The sequence below is a fragment of the Mustela erminea genome, chromosome 13 (assembly GCF_009829155.1).
Source record: "Mustela erminea isolate mMusErm1 chromosome 13, mMusErm1.Pri, whole genome shotgun sequence".
Taxonomy (NCBI): domain Eukaryota; kingdom Metazoa; phylum Chordata; class Mammalia; order Carnivora; family Mustelidae; genus Mustela; species Mustela erminea.
Genome location: NC_045626.1, coordinates 47,755,289 through 47,767,908, shown reverse-complemented (window position 1 = coordinate 47,767,908; position 12,620 = coordinate 47,755,289). Strand labels below are relative to the sequence as shown.

General features: G+C 34.7%; 1 long non-coding RNA gene across 1 annotated transcript; it reads right to left on the bottom strand.

Moving 5' to 3' along the window:
• Positions 1-1,728: 1,728 nt before the first annotated feature.
• Positions 1,729-12,355, bottom strand: LOC116572302. The gene is made up of 3 exons (XR_004278203.1): positions 12,235-12,355; positions 11,378-11,380; positions 1,729-1,740 (listed from the first exon to the last, which is right to left on the bottom strand). It is a non-coding gene; the product is annotated as an uncharacterized LOC116572302 (long non-coding RNA).
• Between the last annotated feature and the right edge of the window lie 265 nt (positions 12,356-12,620).

Here is a 12,620-nt window from a genome sequence, read left to right as displayed (position 1 = left end):
TGTTTAGAATACAGAGGAACTCTATGTTTTGCTATTTACAAAGAGTAATTTTATTGATTCAATTCAGCTTCTTTCCACTTTAGTTTCTTTTTCTTTTTTTTAAGTTTATTTATTTAAGTAATCTCTATACCCAATGTGAGGATTGAACTCATGACCCTAAGATCAAGAGTAACACACTCTTCCAACTGAGCCAACCAGGGTCCCCTCCACCTTTGTTTCTTAACATGGTCATATCGCCATCAGTTATTTAATATTTCTCAAAGTTTATGTAATCTGGCAAGATGACTGAAAAATCATTCTGTACAACTGGGATTTCAAGTAAGATAAACTGTCACAATTTATCTTTGGTGGGTCTTCTTGCTCCATGTTCTCCCTAATTCAAAGGATAACACCTGAGTGAATTTTTCTTATACATTCTAGAACTCATGGATCCAAAAATTCTCTGAGTCACAAGTGAACTTAAAGAATGAACAGAGATTGCTAGTATTGCTTTTTGAGTCTCATGGCATTTCTGAGCAAGAGGGCATTCTCCCAGAACTAGTCTTCTTTAACTGTGTGACTTCACACAAGTTTGATACTTAACTTCTCCACCCTTCTTTTCTCCATCTGTAAAAAGGGGGAGCCAACTAAGGATTATTCTGAGTATTAGATCTTACAGTAAGTGCTTACAAAAATTTACCAATACATTTACCCGTCTCTTTGATCAACATCGGTTCTTACATCCCACTCTTTGTTCTGCAATTGGTTTTCTTCTGATCAAAGTACATACACTTAGTGTTCTTTCAAAAAGGATCTGTGAGTTTTGTTCTTAAATGATATTTCAGGTGGTTACAACCTTCAAGTAAACAGTTTACCTCAGGTCTCAGAAGATATTATTTCACAGCTGTTTTCTGTTGATGCTGATGAGAAATTTTCCATCAGACTGTCATTAATTTATAAGCAATCTATCTTTTCTCTCTCTAACATTGGAGAGGGATAACTGGAATTAAAGTAATTTTAGGTTCCTGTGTTGTTTACCGAGAGTATACTGATTTGTTTTAGATTTGTTAAGAAATACATACACTTTAAGAAAACCACTGAAATTATAGAATAAACAGCTATTAAAACAGTGGAAGGGGAGAGAATAAACAAAATTGAGCAAATTAATTGAAGGAAGGTGAGAAAGGAAAAAAAATCAGAGGAAAAATGGAGCAAATGAAGTTCAAAATAAGATGATAAAAATAATTCTAAATACGCCAATAATCACTAAGTGGGATACCTCACGAAACACAAAACAGAGACTCCAAAACTGGCACTTTCTTAAATTCAGCTATATGCTTTTAACAAAAGATATTTTAAATATTAGAGCACAAGAGAAAAAAGGAGGGGGGAAACAAGTCATAAGTGACTCTTAAAGATAGAGAAAAAACTAAGGGTTGATGGAAGAGGGTCGGCAGGGGATGGGTCAGATGGATGGTGGGTATTAAAGAGGGTTTTTTTTGTTGTGATGAGCACCAGTTGTTGTTTGTGAGTGATGAATCAGTGAATTCTACTCCAGAAACCAATATTGCCTATATGTTAACAAAATTTACATAAAAATACATACATATATAAAATGTTAGAGCACAGAAGCATGGTAAGAGTGATAATATAGAAAATGATGTAACAGAGGTTTCTGAAAATATGGTGGAATAGGAAGCACCAGGAATCTGTCTTCCCAACCCAGATAATAATTACACAGGCAGAATCTGTCTGGTGTAACTATTTTGGAATTTTGCAGTCTGTTAAAGGCTTACAACTTCCAGGGAAAGATTTACAGTTAACATTGGCCAATCTCAGCTAGCATAATAGTAGCTACCTATCTCACAGCCCAGTCATAGGGCAGGCCCTGTGCACATGTTCTTGGAGCAGCTTGCACATAGCTTGTGGGAGCCAGAGTGAGCAAAAATGACCCTGTCCTCCAAATATTAGGATCTATACTCTGATCACTGATTACTAGCTCTGGGCACAGAGGTGCAAAGAGGTGGGAAGACGTTGTTGTAGCAAGCCCTTTCCCTTTTGCCTGTAGTAACTTTCAAGGAGCCTAAACAACTGCCTCTCCCCTTCATTCTTCCTTCTTTATCCTCTGGAGTCAGACATGAAAGATTAGGACATTCAAAAACAATAGCAAACCCAGGGGAAGGGGGAAATGTGATTTCCAGAGTTGCCACATTATTAGATTCAAATATCCAGTAGTGAACAAAGAAAATCACAAAGTATACAAAGAAAGCAGAAAGTATGACCCATTCAAAGTAAAAAAATTAATCAACAGAAGCTGTCCTTGAAAAAACTTCATGGCAGATGTACCAAAGATTTTAAAACAACTGTTTTAAAGATGCTCACAAAACTAAAGGACGATGAGGACAAGTCAAGAAAAAGACATATGGGAAAAAATCAAAATAGCAATACACAGAAAACCTAAAAAGAAACCAAGAAGAAATTCTAGAGCTTAAAAGTACAATAATTGAAATGAAAAATTCACTAGGGGGATTCAAAGGCAGATTTGATCAGGCAAAGGAATCAGGGAACTTGAAGACAGGAAAATGGAAATTATTATCTGAACAGAAAAGAAAAAAAGAAAAGTAAAACTAAAGAAAAGTAATCAGAGTCCAAAGGACCTCAGGTACAAATCAAACAGACCAATATACACATTTTGGAAGTCCCAGAAGGAGAAGAGAGAGAAAGGGGCAGGGAAAACATAATCAAAAACATGAATATAAACATCCAACAAGCTCAACAAGCTTCAAGTAAGATGAACTCAAAGAGGTGCACACTGAGACACATTATAGTCACTTTCAAAGGATAAAAACAAAGAGAATCATGAAAGCAGCAAGAGAGAAGTGAATCATCAAAAAGATAACTAGCAGTTTTGCAGTTTTCTCATCAGAAACTTTAGAGGCCAGGAGACAGGAAGGGATGGGTCCAAAAAAAAAAAAAAAAAAAGTTTCTTTTTTTTTTTAATTTTCAAAAAAGATTTTATTTACTTGACAGAGAGAGAGAGAGAGAGAGAGAGTGCACAAGCAGGGGGAGTAACAAGGCAGAGGGAGAAGCAGGCTTCTGGCTGAGCAGGGAGTTTTAAAAGAAAAAAGTATTAAAAGAAAGAAGAAAAAAAAGGAAAAAGGAAAAAAAACTGTCAACCAAAAATCTTGTATTTGGCAAAATTGCCCTTCAAAAGAGAGGGAGAAATTTAAGATATCCCCAGATAAACAAAAACTGAGGGGGTCATTAAACCACTAGTCCTGCCCTGCAAGAAATGCTTAAGGGAGTCCTGCAGGGTGAAATAAAATGGTACTAGACAGTAACTTGAAACCACATGGAAAAATTAAGATTTCAATAAAGGTAAGTACCTAGGCAAATATAAAAGCTAGTATTGTTGTAATGATGATTTGTAACTGCACTTTTTATTTTCTTTTTTTGAAACTTTTTTAAAATTAAAGACTTCATTAGGGGAATGGACAGAGGAAGAGGAAGAGAGAATCTGCAGCCAACTCTGCACTAAGCAGGGAGCCTGACGTGGAGCTCCACACTAGGTTCCACGCAGGGATCAATCTCACAATCTTGAGATCATGACCTGAGCAAAAACCAAGAGTCTGATGCTTTGGTGACTGAGCTACCCAGAAACCCCTGCACTTTTAATATTCTACATAATTTAAAAGACTAATACATATAAAGGAAAAAATAATTATTAGCCTAAATGTTAGTATTATTGTAACTTTGGTTTACAACTCCAAGTCTTATTTTCTTCAATTTAAGAGATTAATACATTTAAAATAATTAATAGTTTACATTTTAGGGTACATAATGTATAATGACATCATTCTGTATGTCAACAATTGAAAGGGGTGGGGACAGACCTGTAACAGAGAAATTGTATATTATTGAAGTTAACCTACTTTAAATTCAAAATACAGTGTTACACTTAAGGATGTTAAATGTAATCCCCACAGTAACCACAAATAAAGAAGCTATAGAATATATACAAGAGCAAATGAGAAAAGAATTTAAACTAAAAACAGAAGATAGTAATATAGGAAATGAGGGACAATAAAGCTATAAGATAGAAAACACATAGCAAAATCACAAATGAAAGCCCCTTGTTATCAAAAATTATTTTAAATGTGAATGGAGTAAACTCTCCAATCAAAAACAGAGATTGGCATTAGGATAAACCACACATTTCAAGTATATGCTATCCAAAGACACAAACATACTGGAAGGGAAGGGATGGAAAAAGATTTCATGCAAGTAGTAACCAAAAGAGAGCAGAGATATCTATACTAATATCAGACAAAATTAACTTTAAATCAAAAAAAGTTTTAAAAAGACCTCAAAAGGACACTATATATTAATGAAAGTTTTAATACAGCAAGAAGATTGAATAATTATAAACATTCGTGTTCCTAATGACAGACCATCAAAATATATAAAACAAAAACCAACAAAATTAAAGGAAAAAAGAGTTCTACAGAATAGTTACAAACTTCAATACCCCACTCTCAATAATGGATAGAAAGCCAGACCAAAGATAAAAAAAAAAAAAAAACCAGAAGATTTAAAGAACAATGATAGACTGAATAGATCTAACAGACCTATACAGAAAATTCTAACCAATAACAGAATACATATTCTTCTCAATTTCACATGCACATTTTCCAGAAGAGATTATGTGATAGGCTTCAAATTAAGTCTCAATAGATTTTTTAAAAGATTTTATTTATTTATTTGAGAGGGAGAGAGAGAGAGAGAGCGTGTGTGCATGAGTGGGGGGAAGGGCAGAGAGAGAGAAGCAGGCTGTCTGCTGAGCAGGGAGCCTAATGCAGGGCTTGATCCCAAGACCCTGGGATGACCTAAGATGAAAGCAGGTGTTAACCTACTGAGCCACTGAGGTGCCCCAAGTTTCAAAAGATTTTAAAAGACAGAGGTCATAAAGTATCTTCTCTAGTCACAACAGTATGAAATTAGAAAGCAGTAACAGAAGGAAAACTGGAAAATTCACAAAACTGTGGAAACTAACCAATAAATCAAAAAATAAATCACAAATGAAAATACAACATACCAGATCTTATGGGCTGCAGGAAAGAGAGATGCAGGTGGTAAATTTATAGCTCTAAATTCTTATATTAAAAAAACAAGAAAATCTCAAATCAACAACCAAGCTTTGTATCCAAAGAAAATCTAGGAATCAATTCATCTGAGGTAAAGAACTATATAACGAAAACTGTAAGACATTAATGAAATGAAATTGAAGAAGACACAAACAAATACAAAGATATTCTGTGCTCGTGGATTGGAAGAATTAAAATTGTTAAAATGTCCATATTATCCAAGGCAATCTACACATTCAACGCAATCCCTATCAAAATTCCAAGGACATTTTTCACAAAAATATAACAAACAATCCTAAAATTTGTATGAAACCACAAAAGACTGAACAGCCAATGCAATCTTGAGAAAGAAGAAAAAAGCTGGAAGCATCATGCTTCCTGATTTCAAACTATATCACAGTATAGTAATCAAAACAGTATGATATTGGCATAAAGACAGATATATAGACCAATGGAACAGAATAGAGAACCCAGAAATAAACTGCTGCATATACAGTTCATTAATTTATAACAAGTGTTTCAAGAATATACAATGGGGAAAGGACAGTGTCTTCAATAAGTGGTGGTGGGAAAACTGGACAGCCACATGCCAAAGAATGAACTGGACCACTATCTTACACTATAAACAAAAATTAACTCAAAATTAACTAAAGACTTAAATGTAAGATGCGAGACTATAAAACTCCTAAAAGGAAACATAGTCAGTAAGCTCCTTGACATTAATCTTGGCAATGACTTTTGGGATTTGACACCAAAGACAAAGGCCAAAAGCAAAAAGAAACAAGTGGGACTATTTCAAACTAAAAAGCTTCTGCACACAAAGGAAACCATCAGCAAAGTGAAAAGGCAATTTACTGAATGGGAGAAAACATCTGCAAATCATATATCTGGTAAGAGATTAATATTCAAAATACATAAAAACTCATATAACATAATAGCAAAAAAAATGTAAAAATAGGCAAAGGATATGAATAACATTTCCCCAAAGAAGCGATAAAAATGTCCAATGGGTACATGAAAAGATGCTCAACATCACTAATCAGCAGAGAAATACACATCAAAAGCACAATGAGACATCATCTCACACCTGTTAGAAGAGCTATTATCAAAAAGACAAGAAATAACAAGTGTTGGTAAGGATGTGGGGGAAAAAAAGGAAACACTTGTGCACTGTTGGTGGGAGGGTAAACTGGTGCAGCCACTCTGGAAAACAATATGGATGTTCCTCAAAAAACTAAAAATAGAGCTACCATATGATCCAGCAATTCCATTTCTGAGTATTTATCTGAAGAAAATGAAAACTTTAGGGGCAGCTGGGTGGCTCAGTCAGCTAGGCATCTCCCTTCAGCTCAGATCACAACCTCAGGGTCCCTACTCAATGAGAAGTCTGCTTCTCCCTCTCCACCTCTTCCCCTGCTCATGCTCACTAGTGTTCTTGCTCTCTCTCAAATAAATAAATAAAATCTTAAAAAAAAATACTGTACCCCTGGGGCAAATAATACATTATATATTAATTAAAATAATTAATAAAAAAGAAAATTAAAACTTTAACTCAAAAAGGTATATTCATCTCCATGTTCACTGCACCATTATTTACAATAGCCAATATATGGAAACAATCTAAGTGTCCATCAGTGGACGAAAGGATAAAGAAATTGTATAATGGAATATTATTCAGCTCATAAAAAGAATGAAGTCTTGACATTTGTAAAACATTGATGGATCTTGAGGGCATTACACTAAATGAAATAAGTCAGACACAGAAAGACAAAACCATATGATCTCACTTATATGTGGAATTCAAAAACAAAAACCAATCCAAACAAAACAAAACAACTTAGATAATAGATATAAGAAAGCAGATTGGTAGTTGCCAGAGGTGGGACTGGGGGTGGTGGTAAATGAAATGAGTGAAGGGGGTCAAGTGGCACATACTTCCAGGAATAAAATAAATAAGTTATAGGGAGGTAATGTACAGCATGTGACTATAGGTAATAATACCATATTGCACACTTTAAAGTGGCTAAGAGAGTAAATCTTAAAAGCCCTCATTGCCAGAAAAGAAATTTTACATATGATTTATGTATGATTATGCATGGTAAGTAGACATATTGCAGTGATCATTTTGCAGTACGTACAAACAGTAAATCCTTATTTTGTACCTGAAACTAATATAGCATTACATGTCAATTATACCTTATTTAAAAAAAAAAAAGAAGAAGAAGAAGGGTGCCTGGCTCATCGTAGCTGCTCAATAAAATATTTGCTGAATGAACAAATGAAATAACAAAACTTGGCTCAGTGTAACAAATCTTAGCAAGTGTAAGGAATTGCTAAAACTATGAGAAAAATAATGTAAAGAACACTATAATTTGCTTGACTTCCCTTCACTCACTGCAGAATGCTTGCAGAGAACTATCCAGGAAGAGATATATAATGAAAGTCCAGATTCCCCAACTTGATGTAAAAAAAAAAAAAAATTTTTTTTTTTTAAATAAAAACAGGAGTATTGCCTGCGCAGTTAACCATCCCATCTGACTCTTGGTTTCCATAAATCTTACATAATGAAATTAAATTTGAAATTAATTATAACAAGATATCTAGAAATCAAATTATTTCTAGATATTTGGAAATTTTACATAATACAATTTTACATAATACTGAAATCAAATAAAAAATTTACAAGAGAAATCATAAAATATTTCTCATATGTGCCCCTTGACACCCCTATATGGCCTTTTTAGGGTCAGGAAAAGAATGAAGACAAAGGCTAATGAGGATCTAACCTAAATTTAGTCTCTTCCATTCTTTTAACTTTGTATTTTGAGATAATTATAGATTGACACAAAGTACAGAGATGTCTGACATACCTTTCACTTCAGTTTCACCCAACAGTTACATCTTAGAAACTATAGTTACTCAAAATCAAGAAATCTCAAAACCAAGATACTGACATTTTTATTTTCCGTCCATTTGGTCACATTTCTATACTCACGGAACCATCACCACAACTAAGATGCAGAACTATCACTGCAAAGAACTCTCTTATGCTACCCCTTTATAGCCACACCCTCCCTCATCACCCCCAAACTCTGGCAACCACTAATTGGTCTCCATATCTATAATTTGGTCATTCCACGAATGCTATATAAATGAAATTATATAGTATGTAGCCTTCTAAGATTGATGTTTTTCACTCAGCATAATGCCCTTGAAATTCAACCAAAATATTGCATTTATCAAAAGTTGGTTCCTTTTTATTGCTAAGTAGTATTCCCTGGTATCAATACGCCACCATTTCCATAGCTAATTATCTATTGTAGGACATTTTGGTTGTTTACAGTTTGGAGCTATTATAAATAAAGATACCATGAATATTTATATCAAGTGTTTCTTTTGTGAACATAAATTTTCATTTATCTGGGATAAATGCCAGGCATCACTGCTAGATTAAATGTTAAATATATGTTTAGTTTTTAAAGAAACTGCCAAAATGGAATACCTGGGTAGCTCAGTGTGTTGAGCCTCTGCCTTCGGCTCAGGCCATGATCTCAGGGTCCTGGGATTGAGCCCCGCATCAGGGCCTCTGCTCAGTGGGGAGCCTGCTTCCTCCTCCTCTCTCTCTGCTTGCCTCTCTGTTTACTTGTGATCTCTGTATGTCAAATAAATAAATAAAAATCTTAAAAAAAAAAATAAAAAGAAGTTCCCTGTGTGATGCATGGTCATATGAGGGGAAAGGAGCTTTAAAAATCAAAAGAGAAAAAAACGGAACCCTAATTTTCACTAGATTTCAGTATATAGAAATTTGTTTCTGTCTTTGTGAGCTCAATTAAGTGTATTATGAATTACTAACCTAACCTTCACATGATGACTTTAAAATACAAAGTCAAGTTGAATATAACACTGACAAAGCAAGTGCAACACCAAAACATCAAAAAGCAACCCAATCTCTTCTTCCTCAGCCTATCTTCATTAAAAACAGTAACAGTATAATCAAATCTGCTGAGAAGCTGGCCAAAAATAATTCTAAATTATTTCTTTTTTTACTTCTTAAATTATTTAAAGTAATTGCACAAAGTTTAATAGTTTTTTTACTACAAAAAAGGTAACTATTATTAACAAAGTTGCAAATTTATCATTAACAAAAATTCAAGTTGCAATTGTTATTAACAAAGAACTTTATTATGCACTAATATGCTACTACCTGTATATAATTAATAAATAAATAAAGATCAACAGTCAGAAAGCCTTGGACACCACTGGGCAAAAGCAGTGGTAGCGCTGTTCTTTCTACCTCTCTCACCTAATCCCCAGCTTCAGCTGTTTGTGTGAGGGTCAGGCTGCTGGCTTGAACTTCTACCCAGACTTCTGGAATTCCTAGTGTCTCTGTTCCCTCTTCCCCAGATACAGGTGCCTGGAAAACATCTGGCTCTGGGTATCAACTGAATGACTTAACCCTGTTTCTCTTTGCCTCAATTCTAGATAGATTGCCTGGGTTTGCATCTCACATTTTAGTCCCTCATCTCCACCTCCAAATCTGGTACTACAGGCAATCTTCTAGATTGACTAGGCTTCTTCTTCTTCTTCTTTTTTCTTTTTTTTTTTTCTTCTTTTTAATCTTTATCTCTCCCTTGTACCCAAGAAAGAGCCTGAAAGCCTGTGTGACTGGAACGGAACTATGATCAAGGGAAAGAATGCCAACACCTACAGTTCTAGTGAGTCATTTACAATAACTTGCTCTAAGTATAATGCTCTTAAAATTTAAAGTTAAGGGGCACCTGGGTGGCTCAGTTGTTAAGTTCCTGCCTTTGGCTCAGGTCATGATCCCAGGGTCCTGGGACCAAGCCCCACATCAGGCTCCCTGCTCTGCGGGAAGCCTGCTTCTCCCTCTCCTACTCCCTGTGCTTGTGTTCCCTCTCTTGTGTTCTCTCTCTCTCTCTCTCTGGGTCAAATACATAAATACAATCATTTTTAAAAATCTAAAGTTAAGAATAAATTTTATTTATAGATTATTAAATAATAATAATGTAGATCTTAATGGACATATCAAGAACTATCAAGTTGGAAGTGCCTCTCCAACATAAAGATACATTTACAATGATACTTTCTGAGTCCCCTACTCTGTTGGTCTATGAGTTCCTTCAAGACAAGGACCCATCTTTGTTTCCCCAGAACTAGCACTGAAGATAATAGTATTATGTTTAACCATACTTACTACTTTTTTTACTATGTGCCAAGCTCTTTCTAAGCACATTGCAAATATTATCCCATTTAATCCTTGTAATAATCTTATTATCCCTCTTTACAGATAAAGAAACTAAGCTCAGAAGCCTAGTAATTTAGCTAAGAATATACAACTAATAAATGGCTGAACAGGGTTTTGAATTCAGGCCTTTCTCATTCTGAAACCCAGACTCCTGATTGCTATACTATAATGCCAGGAGAAAAGAATTGAAAGGACAAAAAGAGAAGCTTGCCACTGCCCTCCAACCAGAAGTAAAGACATGTTGTTACTTAGAAAATATGACCTCCAGGCATGTTTCCAGCTAATCACAACTTCTCCGGCATTAAACACAGTGGTCATGACACCCTCAGACATAGGACATTTCCTTCTAACATGTGTCACAGAAAAGAACAAATTGTAGTGAGACAGGTATAAAGTGATAAAAAGAAATATGAAATATGAAATTTCATAAAGGTGGCTGAGGTTACCTTTCCTTGGTGAGTCTAGTTATTATTGCAGAACATAAAGTGAAGCTATTTGCAAGTTCATATCTCTTAATTTGGCACAAGGTAGCAATTTAAAGGAAAAAAGTATGGGTGGAAAAAAGAAATCACTGCTTACAGCAGCACTCAGAACCAAAGAATGATGCAATTTTCATTACATGTCTCCTCAAGTTGGAGAATTCATTAGCACCTATATAGTACTTAGGTAATTTCAGACAAAGCAAGATGCAATATTTAACCATAAATTCATTTTGCTTTGTAGTTCTATGACTTCATATTGGATGTTTAAGCACACCAATTACTCCAACATTAAATATAGAAATAAAATACCCATTTCAAGTTCTTTTTCTTTCAAGTCTTTTCAATCATAAAATTTTCTAAGTCATAAATTCTCAAGGGTTTATTCTACTACTATATTTAGTTTTAGGAATTAAGTTGGAAAATATACCATATTTCTCTTTTCTATTTAATTCTAAATAGTTTTTACGCCAATTTTATAATGGTAAATATTGTTTAAGGTAACTGACCAGCTCCTGTTCTCACTTCACTGGAAACTGCCTCTGGTCAACAAGGATGGGCTCCATCAGCCTGCTATGTGCTGAATAACTGACCTTGGCCCAAACTGAGTGATCAGGGATGGATATATAATCTAACATCTGTCAATCTGGTTCTCCTTCCTGGGGATTTAGAATTGAAACCCAATTCTCATCAGCTAATCTGCTTGCTTAAACTGAGCTGCTACAGGGAGGATTTTTCTCCTCCTAAACACTAAGAAGCAAAAGTAACAAAGGTAAAAATTATATTATCTTTTTAAAATTTTATTTTATTTACTTGTTTGTCGAGAAAGATGGAGAGATACAGAGCACAAGCAGGGGGAAAGGCAGCAGAGGGTGAGGGAGAAGCAGGCTCCCCACTGAGCAAGGAACCAGATGTGGGACTTGATCCACCTTGGTACCTTTCATGAAAGATTTCTCTGTAGCATGTATTTATTTATCTATGTCTCTTCAAGCCCTTTGCCCATATATATTTATGTTTTATGAGTCTTTGCTACAAGTTGTATGAGCTCCTTGTGTATTTTGGGTACTAATCACCTAGCAGATATGTAGTTTGCAAATATATTCTTCCATTCAGTAGGTTGTCTTTACATTTTGTTGATGGTTTCCTTTGCTGTGCAGAAACTTTTTAGTTTGGTATAGTCCCACTTATTTATTTTTGCTTTTGTTTCCTTTGCTTTTGGTTTCAAATCCAAAAAAAAAAAAAATATATCATTGCCAAGATCAGTATCGATGAGCTTTCCTCCTGTTTTTTTCTTCCAGGAGTTTTACAGTTTAAGCCCTTAAATTCTTCAATCCATTTTAAGTTAATTTTTGTTTATGTATAAGACAGCAGTCTAGCTTCACTCTTTTGCATGGGGCTGTCCAGTTTTCCCAACACTATTTATTGAAAAAACTATGCATTCCTCATTGTATGTTCTTGGCTCCTATGTCATAATTGATCATATATGTGTGGATTTATTTCTGGGCTCTGTATTCTCTTCCATTGATCTATATCAATACCATATTGTTTTGATTACTGTACTTTCTAATATAGTTTGAAATCAGCAAGTGTTGATGCCTCCAGCTTTGTTCTTTCTCATAATTGCATTGGTTATTCAGGGTCTTTTGTAGTTTCATACAAATTTTTACAATTGTCTGTTCTATTTTTGTGAAAAATGTTTTTGGAATTTTGGTAGGGATTACATCAAATCTGTAGATTGCTTTGACTAGTGTG